Here is a 20,897-nt window from a genome sequence, read left to right on the forward strand (position 1 = left end):
GGCACAGACATGAAGAACAAGAGGACCTTGATCCAGGCCCCGGCATGGCACAGACATGAAGAACAAGATGACCTTGATCCAGGCCCCGGCATGGCACAGACATGAAGAACAAGAGGACCTTGATCCACGCCCCGGCATGGCACAGACATGAAGAACAAGAGGACCTTGATCCAGGCCCCGGCATGGCACAGACATGAAGAACAAGAGGACCTTGATACAGGCCCCGCATCGCACAGACATGAAGAACAAGAGGACCTTGATCCAGGCCCCGGCATGGCACAGACAAGAAGAACAAGAGGACCTTGATCCAGGCCCTGGCATGGCACAGGCATGAAGAACAAGAGGACCTTGATCCAGGCCCCGGCATGGCACAGACATGAAGAACAAGAGGACCTTGATCCAGGCCCCGGCATCACACAGACGTGAAGAACAAGAGGACCTTGATCCAGGCCCCGCATCGCACAGACGTGAAGAACAAGAGGACCTTGATCCAGGCCCCGGCATGGCACAGACGTGAAGAACAAGAGGACCTTGATCCAGGCCCCGAATCGCACAGACGTGAAGAACAAGAGGACCTTGATCCAGGCCCCGCATCGCACAGACGTGAAGAACAAGAGCACCTTGATCCAGGCCCCGGCATCGCACAGACATGAAGAACAAGAGGACCTAGATCCAGGCCCCGGCATCGCACAGACATGAAGAACAAGAGGACCTTGATCCAGGCCCCATATCGCACAGACATGAAGAAAAAGAGGACCTTGATCCAGGCCCCGGCATCGCACAGACATGAAGAACAAGAGGACCTTGATCCAGGCCCCGGCATGGCACAGACATGAAGAACAAGAGGACCTTGATCCAGGCCCCGGCATCGCACAGACATGAAGAACAAGAGGACCTTGATCCAGGCCCCGCATCGCACAGACATGAAGAACAAGAGGACCTTGATCCAGGCCCCGGCATGGCACAGACATGAAGAACAAGAGGACCTTGATCCAGGCACCGGCATGGCACAGACATGAAGAACAAGAGGACCTTGATCCAGGCCCCGGCATGGCACAGACATGAAGAACAAGAGGACCTTGATCCAGGCCCCGGCATCACACAGACGTGAAGAACAAGAGGACCTTGATCCAGGCCCCGCATCGCACAGACGTGAAGAACAAGAGGACCTTGATCCAGGCCCGGCATCGCACAGACGTGAAGAACAAGAGGACCTTGATCCAGGCCCTGGCATCACACAGACATGAAGAACAAGAGGACCTTGATCCAGGGCCCGCATCACACAGACATGAAGAACAAGAGGACCTTGATCCAGGCCCCGCATCGCACAGACGTGAAGACCAAGAGGACCTTGATGCAGGCCCCGGCATCGCACAGACATGAAGAACAAGAGGACCTTGATCCAGGCCCCGCATCGCACAGACATGAAGAACAAGAGGACCTTGATCCAGGCCCCTCATCACACAGACATGAAGAACAAGAGGACGTTGATCCAGGCCCCGGCATTGCACAGACATGAAGAACAAGAGGACCTTGATCCAGGCCCCAGCATCGCACAGACATGAAGAACAAGAGGACCTTGATCCAGGCCCCGCATCGCACAGACATGAAGAACAAGAGGATCTTGATCCAGGCCCCGGAATCACACAGACGTGAAGAAAAAGAGGACCTTGATCCGGGCCCCGCATCGCACAGACATGAAGAACAAGAGGACCTTGATCCAGGCCCCGGCATGGCACAGATATGAAGAACAAGAGGACCTTGATCCAGGCCCGGCATCACACAGACATGAAGAACAAGAGGACCTTGATCCAGGCCCCGGCATCGCACAGACATGAAGAACAAGAGGACCTTGATCGAGGCCCCGGCATGTCACAGACGTGAAGAACAAGAGGACCTTGATCCAGGCCCCGCATCGCACAGACGTGAAGAACAAGAGCACCTTGATCCAGGCCCCGGCATGGCACAGACATGAAGAACAAGAGGACCTTGATCCAGGCCCCGGCATGGCACAGACATGAAGAACAAGAGGACCTTGATCCAGGCCCCGGCATGGCACAGACATGAAGAACAAGAGGACCTTGAACCAGGCCCCGGCATGGCACAGACATGAAGAACAAGAGGACCTTGATCCAGGGCTGGCATCGCACAGACGTGAAGAACAAGAGGACCTTGATCCAGGCCCCGGCATCGCAGAGACATGAAGAACAAGAGGACCTTGATCCAGGGCCGGCATCGCACAGACATGAAGAACAAGAGGACCTTGATCCAGGCCCGGCATCACACAGACGTGAAGAACAAGAGGACCTTGATCCAGGCCCCGCATCGCACAGACGTGAAGAAAAAGAGCACCTTGATCCAGGCCCCGGCATCGCACAGACGTGAAGAACAAGAGGACCTTGATCCAGGCCCCGGCATCGCAGAGACATGAAGAACAAGAGGACCTTGATCCAGGGCCGGCATCGCACAGACATGAAGAACAAGAGGACCTTGATCCAGGCCCGGCATCACACAGACGTGAAGAACAAGAGGACCTTGATCCAGGCCCCGCATCGCACAGACGTGAAGAACAAGAGGACCTTGATCCAGGCCTCGCATCGCACAGACGTGAAGAACAAGAGCACCTTGATCCAGGCCCCGGAATCACACAGACGTGAAGAAAAAGAGGACCTTGATCCGGGCCCCGCATCGCACAGACATGAAGAACAAGAGGACCTTGATCCAGGCCCCGGCATGGCACAGATATGAAGAACAAGAGGACCTTGATCCAGGCCCGGCATCACACAGACATGAAGAACAAGAGGACCTTGATCCAGGCCCCGGCATCGCACAGACATGAAGAACAAGAGGACCTTGATCGAGGCCCCGGCATGTCACAGACGTGAAGAACAAGAGGACCTTGATCCAGGCCCCGCATCGCACAGACGTGAAGAACAAGAGCACCTTGATCCAGGCCCCGGCATGGCACAGACATGAAGAACAAGAGGACCTTGATCCAGGCCCCGGCATGGCACAGACATGAAGAACAAGAGGACCTTGATCCAGGCCCCGCATCGCACAGACATGAAGAACAAGAGGACCTTGATCCAGGCCCCGGCATGGCACAGACATGAAGAACAAGAGGACCTTGATCCAGGCCCCGGCATGGCACAGACATGAAGAACAAGAGGACCTTGATCCAGGCCCCGGCATGGCACAGACGTGAAGAACAAGAGGACCTTGATCCAGGCCCCGCATCGCACAGACGTGAAGAACAAGAGCACCTTGATCCAGGCCCCGGCATGGCACAGACATGAAGAACAAGAGGACCTTGATCCAGGCCCCGGCATGTCACAGACGTGAAGAACAAGAGGACCTTGATCCAGGCCCCAGCATGGCACATACATGAAGAACAAGAGGACCTTGATCCAGGCCCCGGCATGGCACAGACATGAAGAACAAGAGGACCTTGATCCAGGCCCCGGCATGGCACAGAGATGAAGAAAAAGAGGACCTTGATCCAGGCCCCGCATCGCACAGACATGAAGCACAAGAGGACCTTGATCCAGGCCCCGGCATGGCACAGACATGAAGAACAAGAGGACCTTGATCCAGGCCCCGGCATGGCACAGACATGAAGAACAAGAGGACCTTGATCCAGGCCCCGGCATCGCACAGACATGAAGAACAAGAGGACCTTGATCCAGGCCCCGCATCGCACAGACATGAAGAACAAGAGGACCTTGATCCAGGCCCCGGCATCGCACAGACATGAAGAACAAGAGGACCTCGATCCAGGCCCCGGCATCGCACAGACATGAAGAACAAGAGGACCTTGATCCAGGGCCGGCATCGCACAAACATGAAGAACAAGAGGACCTTGATCCAGGCCCCGCATCGCACAGACATGAAGAACAAGAGGACCTTGATCCAGGCCCCGGCATCGCACAGACTTGAAGAGCAAGAGGAGTTTGATCCAGGCCCCGGCATCACACAGACGTGAAGAACAAGAGGACCTTGATCCAGGCCCCGGCATCGCACAGACGTGAAGAACAAGAGGACCTTGATCCAGGCACCGCATCACACAGACGTGAAGAACAAGAGGACCTTGATCCAGGCCCCGCATCGCACAGACTTGAAGAACAAGAGGACCTTGATCCAGGCCCCGGCATCACACAGACGTGAAGAACAAGAGGACCTTGATCCAGGCCCCGCATCGCACAGACGTGAAGAACAAGAGGACCTTGATCCAGGCCCCGGCATGGCACAGACATGAAGAACAAGAGGACCTTGATCCAGGCCCCGCATCGCACAGACATGAAGAACAAAAGGACCTTGATCCAGGCCCCGGCATGGCACAGACATGAAGAACAAGAGGACCTTGAACCAGGCCCCGGCATGGCACAGACATGAAGAACAAGAGGACCTTGATCCAGGCCCCGGCATCGCACAGACATGAAGAACAAGTGGACCTTGATCCAGGCCCCGGCATGGCACAGACATGAAGAACAAGAGGACCTTGATCCAGGCCCCGGCATCACACAGACGTGAAGAACAAGAGGACCTTGATCCAGGCCCCGCATCGCACAGACGTGAAGAACAAGAGGACCTTGATCCAGGCCTCGCATCGCACAGACGTGAAGAACAAGAGCACCTTGATCCAGGCCCCGGCATGGCACAGACATGAAGAAAAAGAGGACCTTGATCCATGCCCCGGCATGGCACAGACATGAAGAACAAGAGGACCTTGATCCAGGGCCGCAATCGCACAGACATGAAGAACAAGAGGACCTTGATCCAGGCCCCGGCATCGCACAGACATGAAGAACAAGAGGACCTTGATCCAGGCCCCGCATCGCACAGACATGAAGAACAAGAGGACCTTGATCCAGGCCCCGGAATCACACAGACGTGAAGAAAAAGAGGACCTTGATCCGGGCCCCGCATCGCACAGACATGAAGAACAAGTGGAACTTGATTCAGGCCCCGGCATGGCACAGACATGAAGAACAAGAGGACCTTGATTCAGGCCCGGCATCACACAGACATGACGAACAAGAGGACCTTGATCCAGGCCCCGGCATCGCACAGACATGAAGAACAAGAGGACCTTGATCCAGGCCGCGGCATCACACAGACATGACGAACAAGAGGACCTCGATCCAGGCCCCGGCATCGCACAAACATGAAGAACAAGAGGAACTTGATCCAGGCCCCGCATCGCACAGACATGAAGAACAAGAGGACCTTGATCCAGGCCCGGCATTGCACAGACGTGAAGAACAAGAGGACCTTGATCCAGGCCCGGCATCACACAGACATGAAGAACAAGAGGACCTTGATCCAGGGCTGGCATCGCACAGACGTGAAGAACAAGAGGACCTTGATCCAGGCCCCGGCATCGCAGAGACATGAAGAACAAGAGGACCTTGATCCAGGGCCGGCATCGCACAGACATGAAGAACAAGAGGACCTTGATCCAGGCCCGGCATCACACAGACGTGAAGAACAAGAGGACCTTGATCCAGGCCCCGCATCGCACAGACGTGAAGAAAAAGAGCACCTTGATCCAGGCCCCGGCATCGCACAGACGTGAAGAACAAGAGGACCTTGATCCAGGCCCCGGCATCGCAGAGACATGAAGAACAAGAGGACCTTGATCCAGGGCCGGCATCGCACAGACATGAAGAACAAGAGGACCTTGATCCAGGCCCGGCATCACACAGACGTGAAGAACAAGAGGACCTTGATCCAGGCCCCGCATCGCACAGACGTGAAGAAAAAGAGCACCTTGATCCAGGCCCCGGCATCGCACAGACGTGAAGAACAAGAGGACCTTGATCCAGGCCCCGCATCGCACAGACATGAAGAACAAGAGGACCTTGATCCAGGCCCCGCATCGCACAGACATGAAGAACAAGAGGACCTCGATCCAGGCCCCGCATCGCACAGACGTGAAGAACAAGAGGACCTTGATCCAGGCCCGGCATTGCACAGACGTGAAGAACAAGAGGACCTTGATCCAGGCCCGGCATCACACAGACATGAAGAACAAGAGGACCTTGATCCAGGCCCGGCATTGCACAGACGTGAAGAACAAGAGGACCTTGATCCAGGCCCCGCATCGCACAGACATGAAGAACAAGAGGACCTTGATCCAGGCCCCGGCATCGCACAGACATGAAGAACAAGAGGACCTTGATCCAGGGCCGGCATCACACAGATGTGAAGAACAACAGGACCTTGATCCACGCCCCCGCATCGCACAGACGTGAAGAACAAGAGGACCTTGATCCAGGCCCCGGCATCGCACAGACGTGAAGAACAAGAGGACCTTGATCCAGGCCCCGGCATCGCACAGACGTGAAGAACAAGAGGACCTTGATCCAGGCCTCGGCATCGCACAGACGTGAAGAACAAGAGGACCTTGATCCAGGCCCCGGCATCGCACAGACGTGAAGAACAAGAGGACCTTGATCCAGGCCCCGGCATCGCACAGACGTGAAGAACAAGAGGACCTTGATCCAGGCCCCGGCATCGCACAGACGTGAAGAACAAGAGGACCTTGATCCAGGCCCCGGCATCGCACAGAAGTGAAGAACAAGAGGACCTTGATCCAGGCCCCGGCATCGCACAGACGTGAAGAACAAGAGGACCTTGATCCAGGCCCCGGCATCACACAGACATGAAGAACAAGAGGATCTTGATCCAGGGCCGGCATCGCACAGACATGAAGAACAAGAGGACCTTGATCCAGGCCCCAGCATCGCACAGACATGAAGAACAAGAGGACCTTGATCCAGGCCCGGCATCACACAGACGTGAAGAACAAGAGGACCTTGATCCAGGCCCCGCATCGCACAGACGTGAAGAAAAAGAGCACCTTGATCCAGGCCCCGGCATCGCACAGACGTGAAGAACAAGAGGACCTTGATCCAGGCCCCGCATCGCACAGACATGAAGAACAAGAGGACCTTGATCCAGGCCCCGCATCGCACAGACATGAAGAACAAGAGGACCTCGATCCAGGCCCCGCATCGCACAGACGTGAAGAACAAGAGGACCTTGATCCAGGCCCGGCATTGCACAGACGTGAAGAACAAGAGGACCTTGATCCAGGCCCGGCATCACACAGACATGAAGAACAAGAGGACCTTGATCCAGGCCCGGCATTGCACAGACGTGAAGAACAAGAGGACCTTGATCCAGGCCCCGCATCGCACAGACATGAAGAACAAGAGGACCTTGATCCAGGCCCCGGCATCGCACAGACATGAAGAACAAGAGGACCTTGATCCAGGGCCGGCATCGCACAGATGTGGAGAACAACAGGACCTTGATCCACGCCCCGGCATCGCACAGACGTGAAGAACAAGAGGACCTTGATCCAGACCCCGGCATCGCACAGACGTGAAGAACAAGAGGACCTTGATCCAGGCCCCGGCATCGCACAGACATGAAGAACAAGAGGACCTTGATCCAGGCCCCGGCATCGCACAGACGTGAAGAACAAGAGGACCTTGATCCAGGCCCCGCATCGCACAGACGTGAAGAACAAGAGGACCTTGATCCAGGCCCCGCATCGCACAGACGTGAAGAACAAGAGGACCTTGATCCAGGCCCCGCATCGCACAGACATGAAGAACAAGAGGACCTTGATCCAGGCCCCGCATCGCACAGACATGAAGAACAAGAGGACCTTGATCCAGGCCCCGGCATCGCACAGACATGAAGAACAAGAGGACCTTGATCCAGGGCCGGCATCGCACAGATGTGGAGAACAACAGGACCTTGATCCACGCCCCGGCATCGCACAGACGTGAAGAACAAGAGGACCTTGATCCAGGCCCCGGCATCGCACAGACGTGAAGAACAAGAGGACCTTGATCCAGGCCCCGGCATCGCACAGACATGAAGAACAAGAGGACCTTGAACCAGGCCCCGGCATCGCACAGACGTGAAGAACAAGAGGACCTTGATCCAGGCCCCGCATCGCACAGACGTGAAGAACAAGAGGACCTTGATCCAGGCCCCGCATCGCACAGACGTGAAGAACAAGAGGAACTTGATCCAGGCCCCGCATCGCACAGATGTGAGGAACAAGAGGACCTTGATCCAGGCCCCGGCATCGCACAGACGTGAAGAACAAGAGGACCTTGATCCAGGCCCCGGCATCGCACAAACGTGAAGAACAAGAGGACCTTGATCCAGGCCCCGCATCGCACAGACGTGAAGAACAAGAGGACCTTGATCCAGGCCCCGCATCGCACAGATGTGAGGAACAAGAGGACCTTGATCAAGGCCCCGGCATCGCACAGACGTGAAGAACAAGAGGACCTTGATCCAGGCCCTGGCATGACACAGACATGAAGAACAAGAGGACCTTGATCCAGGGCCGGCATCGCACAGACGTGAAGAACAAGAGCACCTTGATCCAGGCCCCGGCATGGCACAGACATGAAGAACAAGAGGACCTTGATCCAGGCCCCGGCATCGCACAGACATGAAGAACAAGAGGACCTTGATCCAGGCCCCGGCATCGCACAGACGTGAAGAACAAGAGGACCTTGATCCAGGCCCCGCATCCCACAGACGTGAAGAACAAGAGGACCTTGATCCAGGCCCGGCATTGCACAGACGTGAAGAACAAGAGGACCTTGATTCAGGCCCGGCATCACACAGACATGAAGAACAAGAGGACCTTGATCCAGGCCCGGAATTGCACAGACGTGAAGAACAAGAGGACCTTGATCCAGGCCCGGCATCACACAGACATGAAGAACAAGAGGACCTTGATCCAGGCCCCGCATCGCACAGACATGAAGAGCAAGAGCGCAGCAAAAGTCTTGCACCTGGAACCCGACGCCGCCCCTCTCCTTTCCGGCAGTCTATTTCTCTCCCTGCAGGAAAGGACTTTTGCTTATATTAATCCAGATGGTGGATGACAGTGAGGGCTGCTGCCTTTCAAGAGGCTAAGCCAGAACACCATAATTCTCTCCTTCCTCGTGATTAGCATTTCCTATTTTACAATAAATTCATATTTACAATTCCTATTAAAACAATATTCTGAATCACTGGACTGTTTTATTTAGAGAAAGATAAAACAGAATAGAAAACGGGCATAAATGGTACATACTTCCAAAGAAAAGAAATAATCAGTAATAAATCACTAGTTGATGTATATTTTCCCCCCACAAATAATTGTTCAAGATACAAAAGTGGAACATATAAATGAGAATTCAACCAGGGAGACTGCAAACCATTCTGTTCAACTATCCAACAAAAACTAAGTAATATGGCTATCAATCCTGTACACTTAGACATGTACGCATTTATCCGTATCTTCATTTGTGTTGAGACCTAACAAAACTTATTAGATTAAAATTCTTCTGAACAAAGATTAGTAATATTGCTGGATTTCACATCATAACACTCTGGAATCAGCACTGGGTACTGCAGTGCCCCTTTCTTTCCTTCGAAGTTTTTATTCATTTCATCATGTGTCATAAGATCAGTTCTCATAAACTGTTTATAGGTTTTACGCAAGCATGAGTCTTAACATGTATTTCTATCCTTTCTATATTAGAGGGAGAAACAGAACAAAGCAGGACAGAACTAAAGTAAACATTTTAATAACAAACATCAGAAATCTGGGGTTAGAGTTGGCAGCTGCAAATGTATTTACTCCAGTATGCAATTTTACACAGAACTAAAAAATTTTCATCCATATAAAACATACTTAATGCCTTGGCTATTGCTCATTTTATTATCAGTGCAAAATAGTGCACACTGAAAAACTTGCTATGGTGCAATGTTATCACATCTGACACGTCTCACAGCATTTTCAGCCTCACGCCTGCCACCTAGTGGGATTCCCTTGGTCCCCAGTCCCCCCTGAGCCTGTCATGTCCTGTCCTCCCAGAGGGCCGCACATCTGTAGCAATAGACATTTGTACAACTTTATGTTACGAAACTCACAGATGTGAGTCCAGATGTGAGAATGCCAGTGCCGGGCTTCATCCTTTCTTGTGAATCACACACAGGTGATGCCAAGTAGGCACAGAAATAACAAAGCATTTTTTACTGAAAACTACACAAAAATGAGTTACCTGGGATGGGAGCTGTTTAAATCCATCGGCTGATATTTCAGATCCCAGGGAAAGATTTCTAGGTCCCACGTAGGGTCATTTGTCCCTCCACAGTCCAAGAGTTGTAGTTTCATAGAACTTCCATGGCTGTGTTGGAGAGAAGTGGTTGGCAAAGCTTACTGAGGTTGACAGTTGTTCAGAGAAGCAGGAGGAGAACCTGGAGAAGATCAATAGATAGAGTAAAATTCTAGGGCTCCACCAACAATGTGGAATGCTTCAGGTCGGTGAGTAGAATAATTTATCCACTCACCCAACAGATATTACAAACACTGAACAATGTCCGAGGCACCATCCTTAGATGAAACCCATGATCTTTCTGTTCCCAAGGAGCTTGTGCTCTATCTAGCCAGGCAATCAACAGTGAACTTAACAAATGCAGTTGTTTCAGGTATTGATAAGGTCTGGAGCAGGAGTGTGGATGGAGAGCTGCCCCCAAGGTGCCAAGGGGAAATTGCCAGGGAAGTCAAGGAGGGAGTCTGCTGCGAGGATCTGGAGGGCGAGAGCTCTAGGCGGAGGAACCCATGTGCAGCAGCTGTGGGGTGGCAGTAGATGTGGGCACCTGACGCACAGCAGAAAGAGCAGGGGAGTGTCTCTGTGGCAGAATGAAACAGGGAAAACTGTGTGGAGAGGTGCAGGAGCCAGGTGATGTTGAACTTACAGGCCATGGTGACAAGGTTGAGTTTTACCCTTACTGTGATGGAGGCCATTGGAGAATTTGGGCCCAGGGGTCACATGGCCTGATACACATTTTCTATGACTGCATAGGAAGTACCACAAATGTAGGAGTTTCAAACAACACACTTGTCCCATTGTTTCTGTGGGCCAGGTGGCTGTGCATAGCTCAGGCAAGCCCTCTGCTCGGGTCTCACATGGCTGTGATCAAGGTTTGGATGGGCCTGGGTTCTCAACTGGAGACCCCGCTGAAGAAGAATCCATTTTCAAGTTTCCTTAGGTTCTTGTCAAAACTCTTTTTTCTTTATTCAAAGTGAATGAAGTGAGTAGGATCCTAGAGAGAGTCGATTGAGACTTGGGAGCTAATGCCTAGTGTGATGTGATGCAGTGTTGTCTTGAGAGTGATATTCCATCCCCTTGACAGGGTCTGTTGGTGAGGAACAAGTCACAGATTCTCACCGTGAGAAGGGTTGTCACTGGTGAGAGAGCATTTCCTGGAAGGATTGGGGGTTAAACATTAGTCTGCATGGGTTGAGGTGTAACCCTATGGCGACAGCCTTTGAGAACATTTTTATGAAATTTGGAGATGAGAGAGCAGAGGAGATGGCAGGAGGCTTGAGGGGCCTCAGAGTTGGTGGGGTATTCATTCTGTGTTCCTTATATGTATTCTTTTCTGGCTGACGAGGAAAACAGTGGAAAGAGGGAGGAAGCAGTTATGGCAGATGTGATGTCCCAGATGTGAAGGGAGGAGGTGGAAGGAGGAGTGGGGAAGGGAATTCTCTTACAAGGGTGAAGAAGACATCTTTTCTAGAAAAGTAACCATAAGCATGTGAAAAAGTTTAGGAGAAGAGTGGAGGGGAGTTGGAAAGCTCGTGCAGACAGAATCTGTATTTGTGCTCTAAGAGAGTTGTTGCCTAGAAAATGGTAAAATTCACGGAGGAAGGGAAGGCAAGTAGAAATGAACCACAGCGATGGAGTGGATTATTGTGCAGGACTGTGTTTCCAATTATGTCTCAAATATGAATTTGCAATGAAGGGGAGCATGGTGGTTTATTTAGCTATACTGGGAAATAGAAGAAGAGGACTAGAGAAGACAGATAAGCAGGATGATCTAGGGCTAAAACTAGCACAGGTCAGGGCAGCAGAAGTTCTATGTGGCAGGAGGTGTGGGAGGCCGTTGAAAATATAGCATGCTATGGTTTATACTAAAATGGCCCCTAAAACGCTCATGAGTTTAGAGGTGGGGGATCACAAGCAGTTATTGGATTGTGAGGACTCTAATGTCATTGGTGGGTTAATCCACTGATGGATTCATAATCTGATGGCATTCATGGGAGGTGATAGAGTCCTAGGAGCTAATGCCTAGTTGACTGGAGTGGATGGATCATGGGAAAGTGACCCGAGGGACTATATCTTGTCCCTAGCCACTTCTCTGGCTCACTCTCTTCCTGGCTGCCACGATGTGAACTGCTTTCCTGTGCCATAACCTCCCATGATGCTCAGCCTCACGATAGGTCTAAAGCAATGAAGCAACTGACCATGGACTGAAGCTTCTGAAACCATGAGCCAAAACAACCTTTCCTCCTTTACGAGGTTTTCTCAAGTATTTGTCACAGAGATGCAAAGCTAACACAGATGCAGAATATAGAAGGCAGCGACCTCAGCAGAGGAAGAAAGAGGGCTGGGAGTCATGCTCAGGTTGGGTGGCAGTGTACATGGCACAGCGGAGGAGGAAGGTTATGCTTACAGATGGGAATCTATATTTCAGGGTTTTCCAGGCAGAGGCACTGGCCATGTTAGTGGGTCTGATGCAGTGAAAAGTGTAACTAATAAAAGGTTAATGTTAGTGAAGGTGTCCTGAAATGGATGGGCCTTCAGCTTCACACTTCATGAGCTAGGCTGTGGGGAGGCCGGCCACATCCTTTCAAAGGCCATTACAGGGCGACAAGCGTTTCTAAAGACCTCTTCTGTCTCCCTCTCTGCTTGTTTAATTCAGCTGCTTTGGGTTTACCTATTAGGAGATTGTAGACTAACATTTGAAGAAAAAGTTCAAGAACTAAAACTAATTGAGGACCACTACATTGAAGTCTGAGAAACAGAGCTTACCCTCCTCCTGGATGTACATGACTGGGAGAGTTTGTGGAAAGTACAGACTTCCCGTCTTCATTCTTAATTGTAGTGAGGCTACATTTTGAGCCATACACAGACACAGCCTTAGGAAAAGTTGGCTTGGTGGGTTCCAGAGAGTTGGCATCACAAATGTACCTGTTTGACATTGTTTAGCACCTATACGCCTGAACTATACAAGAAAAGCTAAGGAGACAAACACTTGGCCCCACACGTTTGTATTCCATGAAGGCAGGCTTTGTCGTGTGCTTTTTTCTTGGGGAATTTAAAAATTTGTTGGATCTATATTTTCTAAGAATTTCTAGTCAAGAACTAAAGCATAGTGCAGTGACTGTGAAATCCTGTCCCAGAAGAGGGAGGACGGCAGCAGGAAGGTGTTAGCTCTGATTCTTTGGGGGGGCTGAGTGTTCTCTGGAGCTGGGGCTGCTTCCACAGCTTCTGCAGCTGCCTGCCCTTCCCAGCCTCCGTGTTCTTTGCTTATATTGCGCTTTTATCCTTAAACAAGTTAAAATCCGACAGTGTCCTGGGTGTTTCAGGATGGTTGGTGTGGTGGATTAAAAACTGGTGTCAACTTAAACATCAGCTGAACTGAATCAGTGGTGCTGAGTGTAACGGCCCACCTGAGGAAAGTTGCCAGCATGAGAAGGAGACCTAGAGGGGAAGAGCAGGGTTGCTGTTTGGAGCTACTGGCTCTATTGGAGCCATTGGTTCTCTGGAGGAGCTTGTCATGCTGGCGCCCCTACATGAGCTCAGCTGTGATCATTGGAGGAGCTCGGGAACTTGCTGCTGAGAGTGGCTGCAGTTCACTTTGGGGAGCTCTGGTCCTTACTTCGAGCATTGCTTCCTGACGCTGTAGGGGAAGATGTGTGCTGTTTAATCTGCAGGAGAAGCTCGTCATGCTGGCCTCCTGATATGAACTTGGCTGTTCTCATCTTTAGAGAAAGTTGGCACCTCATTGTTGCTGAGGATGGCTGTAGTACTTTTCTGGGGAGCATTGTTTCTTGGATCCAGTGCAGAACCCTCAACCTGGCACAGGTCCTTCACCCCACTAGCACAGACTTTCTGGCTTCTACTGCTAACCTTTGGGCCTACCCAACACAGATCATGAGTTCATTGTGTGAGTTCATTGTTGTGGCCTCTAGGCCTCCAGTTGGACTCGTGGGGGGGGGGGGGCATTGTCATGAGCTCTAGATCGTCAGCTGAACTCATGGGATCCAGGCCATGCCGTGCAATACAGGCTCTCTCCTGGATTCTCTGGTTCTTTAGTGTGTGGACAGATTTCCTGCACCTCTCGTATTTACTCTGGGTGGCTAGCATAAATGATGTGTCCTGTAATAATTGTTTTCCTTGCACTCCCTGACTACAAAAGCTGGTCACTGTCCCACAAGGAAATACAATCACAGTGACAATGTTCATTTCTGTTCTGTTCCCCAGGGGGACCCAGTGTGAGTGGTGTCCCTGGAGCTGTGTACTTAGTGGCCAGGTGCCTTCATGCAAAACCACTGGGGTTGTTGAGTGGTCCGGATTCAGTGACCTGAGGGACACTGGCGAGGAGCCCTCTCGCTGCCGTTGTCTGCCTCGCCCTTGCTGGCTCTGCAGACCCTTATGCCACAGGTGGCAGCAACACCAGGTTACTTTTCCAAGTCATTTTCTGTTGCGATGCCGTGACATTAAAGTGAGGTCATGGAGCTGATGAGCGTCTCCTTGTTTTGAGGCTGACAACTGAGTCCTTGAGGGGCGTGGGATACTAAGAGGACAGTCGTTCACCTGCCTTTCCTGGGGAGGCCAGTCCCAGGTCCTGTCTCCCTTTGTGTTCATCTCTTTTCAAACCTGGCTTCTGTTTCTTGACTGTGTTTGTGAGCTGCAGAGGGTGAACAGCGTTGGGTTCACCTCCCCAGTGCCTCTGCCTACCTTACTTCTCCAGCCGCTTTTCCTGATGTTTTGAGCTAGAGGGGCAGGGGATGCTCTCCTCCCCTGAAGGGCAGGAGGAGACCTAGAAAAGCAGCACTAAATCCTCTGGCTTGGAGTTTGGACTTCAGCCCTGCCTGAGGGCACTGGGCTGGGCAGGGATGGGCGAAGCAGGGCGATGGAATGAAGAAAGGGCTCCGGTCCAAACCAGAAGTCAGTTGTCTCCCAGAGCCTTTTATCCTTTCTTTCAGGTAAGGTTTCAGCTCCTTTCTCACCAACTCAGGCCAAGCTTGTGGTCAGACTTTACCCATGGAGGGAGCGGAGGCCGAGGAGGAAGTGGCAGCGACTTCAAACCCTGGCACGGTCCAGGCATAGCTCTCCACGTGATGAAAGCTGATTTGTCATGCTTTCTTGGCTTTCCAATGCTATTCACTTCTAACCAGTGAAAACCAAAGCAGGTACTCACAGGAAAAACAAAACTGTGGTCTCCTGATTGGTGGGCCGACTTTCTTGCCATGTTATTCTTGGGACATTTGTTGAGGTCCCTGCCCAGACTTTTGTATGTGTGTACAAAAATAGTTACCTGAACACAGCCTTTCTTCCAACCTGGGGTGTCTCATCCCTTGCCTCAGCAAAGCCACAGATTCCTCTTCCCAAGTCCTACACGAAACCAAAGTCTTCATATTTTGTGTTATTCATTACAAAGACTATTTGCCTCCTTTAATAAAATTATTTATAGTTATGTATATTTCAACTAATCGAACTTGCATTATAACTAATTTAAAGAAGGGGCTTTGTGTTAAGTTAACCAAACTTATAAGGTGCTCTTTAAATTTTGATGCCTTCTTTACTCAGGAATTGATCCAAAAGTATTTACTGATGATGCCATAAGATGTATTAAGTACACATAGCAACTCCCCAAGAGGAGCATAGTGATTATGTACTACAAACATGTGCTCACAAAAATCAAAATTTTGTAGTATAACATTAATGTACCTTTCTATAAGAGATTTATAGACATATTGCTTATGGTAGCAAGGGCAGTTTGTGCTTATTACTCATGGAGTCTGCCTGCCCTTCACACAGGATGGGAGAGGAATGCTGAGAATGAAGGATCACAGACAGATCCACTCACATTCCAGAGCTGAGACCGCCAAATGAGTTCTGTATCCCCTGAAAGATGCCCACCAGACTGCTCCCTAGAGCCTCCATCTTTACATCCATAACCTGGAAACCAACTCCCCAAAGTCCAGCGCCAGAAGGAAGGACATATAAAATGCAGTAGACAGGAACATAAAGGAAGAGATTGTGCTCCGTGCAATAATCTGTTGGCCACCATGAATGAAAGCTGACATTTACAAGGAAACAGGCCCTATGATTCCACTTATGTTAAGTTCAAAACTAGGCAAAGCCAATCTGTGGCAATAAATTAATCGTTTCGTTAGTACACAACCATCATGGACTCCCAAGTTTGGTGTATCTGGGTTATACTTTCTCCTTACACAGCGGTACTTGATTCATGAACTTGGTTTATGTGTGATCTAACATAAACCAAACTGGATGAGAACTGAGTCAATGTTGAGCCTAACCATTGAACCTGATTTTGTTCTCATCCTGCTCAATTTGTAAGCAGAACTGCGGGAAGAACCAAGTTAGAGAAGTGAGGTGCCACTGTATTAACAATTGCCTAGGCCCGTGCTACCTGCCTACGGTCACTCGAATGTCCTGCAGATACCTAAACATTTGATATCCACACCGAGTCTTGGAAGGGCTAGACACTAGGTCTAGCAATGTATAGGGGGATCTAGGCGGGAGTTATGTGAAAATCAGTTGAACTGTATAATTATAACATTACAATTCTCTAGCTGTAAGTCAGACCTAAATTCAGTAGCTTAAAAGAAAAAGCTGAACAATACAGAGTCCCTGGCCTGGAGGAGGAGGTAATACAATAAAACCAAAGAAAAATGTGGGAAGGAATCATTTACTGGACCGTGCTGAGAAATGGTCCCGAGTGCACGGAGAGCAGGGGCTGAGATGCACGTGTGTCTTCTCCTCCTGGAGGAGGAGAGCTCAGGGCGTCCTGTGGAGCTGATGCCACAGTCCCATTGAGAAAAAAGCTCTCCAGAATGCCACCACATCCTGGGTATTTTACAGCTTTTCTGCTTTTTGACCTCTCTGTGGCGTTCAGCTTTGCCAATGGCTTCGTTTTTGGAAACTCTCTCTTGTTTAGTTTTGGTGATATTTTCTCCTGGTTTCTCTTCTCTTGGTGCCATTTTCCTTCTTGATTTCCTTCCCTTAGCCCAGCCCTGTAAATGTCCTGTCTGGAAAGGAAATGGTATATTCACTTTATTCACCCTGTAAATGTCCTGTCCAGAAAAAAAGTGGTGTATTCATTTTTCCCTAAGCCTCATCTTGGTAGCCCCCATTGGTTTACATGGTTTTACTGAATGCTCCCCCGTCCCTTCAATGCCCAAATATCACTGACTCCAAATTTAATGTCTCCAACCTGTATCCCCTTACTTACCTTGAAAAGTGCATGTGTAATCCCAACCCTGGGTGTTCTGCAAACAACTCACAAGGTAACTCTCCCCAGCTTGTTCTCTTCATCTTCCCCTCCTTCCTTCCCAGCTCCTTCTCTGATTTCCTTTCCCTCATCTGGCTGACTGCCTTTGAGTGCCGTCTCTTCTCCTTGGCTGTTGGGTGGGCTCTTTCTCCAGCTCTGTGACTGTAGTCATTGTGTGGTTCATGTGTGATTCAAAGCAGTGATTGGTCCAGAGGCACCCTCTGCTCTGTGTCTTCCCCAGTAAGTGAAAACATGAGAGAGAGGCGCATGGAGCCTTGGGAGAAATGACCTGTGATAATGATGGGGAGAATTAGACTGAATGTTCTTTACTCTTTTGATACAACTTGCAATTATTTCAGAGTTCTCCTGTCCCTTCCTATGGATTTGTACGGACGTGGGCACTATGAACTTCGTACTTTCTTGATGATATGGCAGAAGTGTAAGTACAGACATAAGAAAAATGGAATACAGTGGGTAGCACTGGATTTGCCCTTGGTGACAACTGAATCCAGAGGTTTTTCCTTGTCTGTTTTCTGTTGCAGTAACACAGTACCCAAGGTGGGTCATTTATAAATTATTCTTGAATAAAGGTTTACTTGACTCACAGTTCTGGAGGCCAGGAAGCCCACGCAGGACTCCGCTGCCTAGTGGGAGTCTCCTTGCAGCATTACAACATGGCAGAGGGTGTCACGGGGTGAGGCAGCAAGCATGGTAGCCCAGGTCTCTCTTCTTTTCAGAAGGCCACTGATGTCCTAGGTGGCCACACCCTCATGACCTCACCTAATTCCAGTGACCTCCCGAAGGCCCCATCTCCAAGTACCATCACTGTGCGAATGCAGGATTAACTCTGGAATTAGGTTACCAACGTGTGCAATTTTGGGGGACATATCCAAAGCATAGACAGTTTTGGTGCTGCCATTTAGTTTGGCTTCATGATCTGGGGCCACTGGAGCCCTGAACTCACACTACCTTTGTGGTTGCCAAGCCCGCAGAGACAGTTTCTCTCATCAGACTTACCCCCCGCCCAGTGCCTCTTTGAGCTGATTCTGCCCATGAACTCACCCCTGAGCCCATCTCTAAGGCTAAGTGGGTGGAATGCTTCGCCGGCCTCAGCCTGTGTCCCGAACCCCTCGGGAGCCAGGCACCCTGCCAACTGTCAGGGGCCCAAATATGGAGACGCGGGTCCCACAGGGAGAACAAGGAGCTGGTTGCAGAAGAAAGGATTAACATCGCCGGCCTGGCGGGGCACACTGCCCATCAGGAGCCTCTGGGAGGTGAAGCTGGTGGCACCCAGGTGTGGCAGTGCCTTGAGCTGATGACACCTCGAGGTCCCCAGCCCCAGCCCTGGCTTCTGGGTTGCGGTTTAGCCTCCAGTTCACTCCATCCATCAGCTCCCCTGTCAGCCTCTCACTTCCTAGTCGGTGGGTCACTGTCAGGGGAACAGGAACTGAAAAGAAAGGGATCCATTGACTCTGCTCTCGGTTCACCCCCTGTGCCTGTCATGCCCTGTCCCGTGTTGTGGGAATGAGGAAAGACAGCGTGGCCGGTTCTGGCTGCCCGAGTGGTGAATCACAGCAAGTCATGCAGAACGGTGGGACAGAAGGCTTGGGTTTCCAGGAACCTCAAGCAGGCTCCTCTTCACCTGGGATCCACACAGCCCTCGGCCCCCGCCTGGCCCTCAGCCTCCTCGGTGCTCGGGCTACACCTGTTAGGTGCCTCTGGAGGAAAGAAAGCCGCGGCCCCGAACCCAAAGCCCAGATGAGATGTGACAAGGGCTCCACCCTGGCATCCTGGGGTGCCCGGCGTGGGGACACCAGCCCCATCTTGAGGGCGTGCCCTGCCTCTGCGTTCACTAGTGCACTGCTGTTTCTCCAATCCCCTGGCCAGGCCTTGGATGTTGTTGTTGTTGTTGTTAGACAGGGTCTCCTTTTGGAGCCCAGGCTGGCCTCAAATTCGTGGTGACTCTTCCACCTCAGCCCTCCAGGCTCTGGGGTTGCAGGAGTGTGCCACCATGCCTGGTGAGGCCTTGGATTTTTTAAAAACTCAGTATCAGAAATTGGGGCACATGAGCTAGGCGCTGTGTCACACGCCTGTATTCCTAGAACTTGGGAGGCTGAGGCAGGAGGGTCACTGTGAGTTCAAGACCAACCTGCCTACAAAGTGAGCTCAAGGCCAGCCTGAACTTCAGAGTGAGGTCCTGTCTCAAAAAACACACAAACACACAAATAAAAAAAAGATAAGAAAGAGAAAGAAAGAAATTGGTGCACAACATCTAGGTTCCTTTAGTTTAAAAAGTTTACAGGATCCTGAGTGATTTCATTAGCGAGAACCCCACACACAAACAATACAAACTCAGTATCTCGGATAGGTTTGTTAAAAACCCCCACCCTCCATCCAAGCCGACCATTCACGCCCCGTGCGTTACTTCCTCAGCGGGGCAGGAGGGCCGGGCCTCTCTCTCCCCTGACTCGATGTGTGCTGTTCCCTAAAATAAAAATCAGCTTGGTCTGAAGCTGCTGAAAGTTTTATGCCGTCTTAGCACACACCACACCTACACGCAGCGGGACAGCGTTTCCTTGTCGGGATACACAGAGGAGGGCTCCAGTAATAGCCAGGCTGTCCCACATCTACCTAATGGATTAGCAAAGTTAACAAATGATATCTTATTCCTGGCTCCTTCTGCCGAAACGCGATACTTCCAAAGACAGAGGAGCCGATCCCCACTTGGTGACCTTCCTCCTTGCGGGGAATGAACATATTTATGCCCCCAACCCAAGTCTCTCCCCTCCCCGTAGGATAACCCGAAACATCTGGAGATGCTGTGGGGTCTCTCTCCAGAAGATTACACGTTCTTTTCAGCTTTCACTTTTCTGTGGGATGAATCCTGACAACTGGGAATTAGAAGCTGGGGTTATGGCTGCATGTGGGGCCTACCCTCTCCACCATGGCGCTCCCCGCAGTCTCTCTATTTTCCCCCTTCCCCTCCCCTCCCCTTCCCTCCCCTCCTCTCCCCTCCCCTCCCCTTCTCTCCCCTCCCCTCCCCTTTCCCTCCCCTCCCCTCCCTTCCCTTCGCTTCCTTTCCCTTCCCTTCCCTTCCCTCTCCTCCCCCCTCCCCTCCCCTCTCCTCCCCTCCTCTCCCCTTCAGTCATTTTAGGAACCTTGAGAATGTAAAGCACAGAGCCTTCCACCTACCTCCCCCACCTCTAAGGCGAGGCCTCCTGAAGCAGGAATCCGGCCTCCCTGTCTCAGCCTCGCTGGCTGCTTCCCTAGGCTCGGGGCTGCTGGGCTGCTGGTCAGTGGGGACAGCTTTTGCCTCCTCACACATGAAGCCTAGCAAACCCTTAAGCAAGCCCTTGTCTCTGTATGTAGAAGCTACAGCTGGAGGCCGGAAGGCGTTTGGAACCCATTTCCCTGTCTCTTCCTGGATTACGAGCCTTGCAAAGCTAGTTCTGTCCTCTCTCATCACTCGTTTTTCTCTCGTGCCCATTGGCCTCTGCTCC

This window comes from Cavia porcellus, unplaced genomic scaffold (assembly GCF_034190915.1).
Source record: "Cavia porcellus strain 051 isolate PalLab524CR breed Dunkin Hartley unplaced genomic scaffold, mCavPor4.1 scaffold_13, whole genome shotgun sequence".
In the NCBI taxonomy this organism is placed as follows: Eukaryota; Metazoa; Chordata; class Mammalia; order Rodentia; family Caviidae; genus Cavia; species Cavia porcellus.